This window comes from Aedes aegypti, unplaced genomic scaffold, assembly GCF_002204515.2.
Source record: "Aedes aegypti strain LVP_AGWG unplaced genomic scaffold, AaegL5.0 Primary Assembly AGWG_AaegL5_hic_scaff_672_PBJ_arrow, whole genome shotgun sequence".
NCBI lineage: Eukaryota > Metazoa > Arthropoda > Insecta > Diptera > Culicidae > Aedes > Aedes aegypti.
In genome coordinates, this window is record NW_018736354.1 from 18,124 (window position 1) to 21,796 (window position 3,673).

General features: G+C 37.9%; 1 pseudogene; it reads right to left on the reverse strand.

Moving 5' to 3' along the window:
- Positions 1 to 678: 678 nt before the first annotated feature.
- On the reverse strand, positions 679 to 2,430 carry LOC110681290 (annotated as a pseudogene).
- Positions 2,431 to 3,673: the final 1,243 nt, after the last annotated feature.

The following is a 3,673-nucleotide window of genomic DNA, read 5'->3' on the forward strand; positions in this document are numbered from 1 at the left end:
TGCCCTAACTCGAAATTGTAAAAAAAATATGGAATGTGACAAACATGCAGTTATGGACAGTGATGTTATTGACAAAAGATCGTATATTTTTTATTATCATATTTTATTTAAACATATTTTTATACAAAACTAACATACAATGTACAAATATCAGAAATTTCATCATTTGCAAAACTTTCGACATTTTTTCTCCGTTTTATTAGAACAAATTTTGATATGTGTGATTGACACTCTTTCCAATCTTACCAAACTTTCGAGAAAAAAAAAAAATAGCTATCCAATCCTCTGCTGTAATCGACACTTTCCGATGTTTAAAAACTCATTGCACTAACAGAAACGAAAACGGAAACTAGTTCAATAAATACTCATTTTGAGGGAAAACTCCACCTTAACAGCTAATGAGATTACAAGAGATGATCTTACAGTTAAAACAACTAGTCAGTAGATCTGCTCTGTTTTCTATTTGAACGTGTTATGTATCTTTTGTATTTGTTTTTATTTCAACAGCGAACTACCGTAAAATGCATATGCTTTCCTTCATTCCGGTCTACTTGCGCCAAAAAAATATTGAAGCAATAGGATCTATTTCCAATTAACGTTCCAATAACTATTACCTACTCTTTTTAGTAGCATAAATTTCGAAACATTTCTATAAAAGACCGACGGTTTTGTGTGTAAAATTCCAGGAAGACCATTCATTCATAGATATCTGTGTGGTCACAACAAGATGATAATCGTAACACATCTAGCAAAATGGGAGAATGAGTTTTTTCTTATTGATTGAATGATTCACAATGGAATGTACTCTAAGGTTTAGATTGATTTCACTATGAAAACCATTGAGCTTAAGCTTACACTACGCATCACTAAGGAGCATTCAAACCAGAACGATAGCTTTGAGGCCTACGATGCTTATTTGACCCGAACCGGAATCCTCGCCTTATGTTCGGTCCGCACCTTGAGTCATTCACTTTTTTGGTGAATAGTAATATTTCACTGGCAACGCCTTAGGCGTAATGATTTCGTCGTCCTGTAGCCAGAACATCATCTTCACTTCCGTTTTGTTCGGTAAACTCCAACGGTACAATCTCCACGTCGGCACTCGTAGTGTAGAAGGCTGTTCGATGAGTCGTCGATGAGATGGTTCAACTTGATTCGGTTCCGTGGTGAAGACGTCTCCAGTATCCTCGGGAATATTCTTATCTGTATTCTTCATTTCGGTTAAAGCAGTCACTTCCGCTTTAAGCAATTCTGGGTAGAGCACATCGTTCACGTAGAACATCGTTCCCAGGTTGTAGACGAATACTTCCGATTCAACTATTCTGGCGCTGTGACGGTAACGTTGTTGTCGAAAGTTCGATGAATTTTCACCGGAGTTCCGCCGATCGTTTCTAGAACCTCTCCATCCTCAAGTCCCGATCGTATAAGCGACCTTTGATGAAATGGTTCAACAGTAAACTTCACTCCTTTCTCCGATGCCAAACATTATCCGGGAGGATATCGAAACTGTATCGTTCGAAAAGCCTCATCTGTTGGCACGAAAAAGGTATAGTTGGATTCCAGATATGAACTGGGCGATTTCTGCAGTGTTCAGGAAGCGAGTTATCTGCGTGAAACGATTATCCCGTTCCAGCGCTAAGAATGAGTGAGACAGAAATTGGGCACCGAACCACGGGAAAAGCTAATAGAGGCGGAGTTTCCTTGTCTTTATGCATCTGAAATAAAAAATAAATTATTTTAGATCGCTTAAGGTCAATTTCATCACCATATGGTTAACTAGGTTTAAGGCCTAAGCGGTGGTGAAGAAACCGCTTATAATTAGAGTTTTAAACATGATTACTCCTCGTTACCTGATGAAGTTTAGACACGACAGCTTCGGAAACAAACAGCACCTCGGATATTACAAAAACTTCAATTCGGTTCGAAAGCGTGTAGTCATAGATGATCGAGACATTATTAGCGGTTGGTGTAGCTGTAAAAAGATACCATTTAATGTATCGTCATTTTTCAATACGCGAAAAATTAAAAACTTACGTTTTCCTCTAAGTACGACGTACTCTCCTCCGAGAGTTTTGAATTTCTGCTCTCCGGACGCCCCTCTGAGGTCGGCCATCCGCCAGTGGCAGCCCCACCTTGATGAAATGGTTCCGTAGGACACTTTCGGTGAATTCCTGCACACTGAACGGGTAGAAGCCCCAATCGATCGGATGCCACCGCTGGAAGGCCGTGTCTGAAGGAATCAGCACCATGTACGAACCGTCGTCCACCAGCTGGCTCAGATTGCTATTGGACAGGAAGTGCTGGAACACCTTGGTGCCGGACTTCATGCTGGCCAGAAAGTTCATCAACTGTTGACCGATGCGGTTCTCCTTGTTGGCGGCCAGCTCTTTGGTGGCATTTTTCATTTCCAATCGCTGCGGTTCGTTGTACCTGAATAGAGGATACGAACAAATTTGAAAAAGAGTGATGGTTAAGATATTTTTATTAAACTAAATTGATGTAATTTTCCATCTTAATGGTCTTTATTGATTCTTTCGATCAATTTTATAGTTACATGGCAGTTATTGATCTAGTTTTTCCTTGGCATGCAGTCGAGTCTTTTGGAACAAAGTAGAATCACTACCGATGAATGATGATTGTTCGTAGAGGCAAAATCGTGGTTGATAATAGCTTTATCTGATATCTTATCGAAATGATAAATTATATCCTCATTTAGAGAAATGCGATGTATTGCGCACACTGAAGATACTGAACTTCGAAAATTATATGAATCAACTAAGAATATTCACCACAAGAGAAGTTTTGATTTTTCGTACGATATTCCTATTCAATGTTTTTCATAGGACATCGCATGAAATATTTTTGCTGAAATACAAAATTTGTGAACTGGTATTTAGGCACGAACTTCGAGATCAGAGAGCGATTAATTACTCACGCGCTCATCTACGCTCTGAAAATCTACCATCTTCATAGCCAAGTTTTTCTAGGCGAAAATACGTCATAATTAGTTCGTATATATTTTTATTAGAGCTCTCTTAGGACGTATTTCATTTGAACCGTCGTATCTTAAGCGAACAGTGTAAAACCTACAAGAATTTATTCTGGAGCTTTGCAGAAATTCTTCTGAAAAAGCTTGTACGTTGTGCTTCACAGAATTGTCAAAATAATTGGGATAGGCAAAAATTTGGTCTATTTCGGAACGATCAGTTAAAAATTGCTAGTTGTACTGCCTATGCACGAATCTTTTTTTTTGCATTGTGAAAATCAGCAGCTCCATCAGAATTTTTTGAAATAGTAGTGTAGTAGTGTCATTACTAATACTGTCTAGTCGAAATTGTTTTGAATAATTTGTCATTTAAGTGCTATTCTGATTACTCCTGTCTTTTACGTATGATTTGAGTCTTAAATGTCAATTGTCGTCAAGTCTTAACAAAATTAGGCTGTTTAGTAGTAGTTCTAGTTAATTTCAGGTCTTTACGTTCATATATCCTTAAAGAAAAAAAGTCACTTTCCATGTCTGTTCAACAATTTCTCGAAACTAGCAAGTGTACCCTAATGATCGATCTCAGCATCTTACTTTCCATAGTCATTTTATAGTGAATATTTAAGAGTAAAGTTACCTTAGGCTTCTATTACAGTCTCCTACAAGATTCACTTTTTGGTGGCAAATACA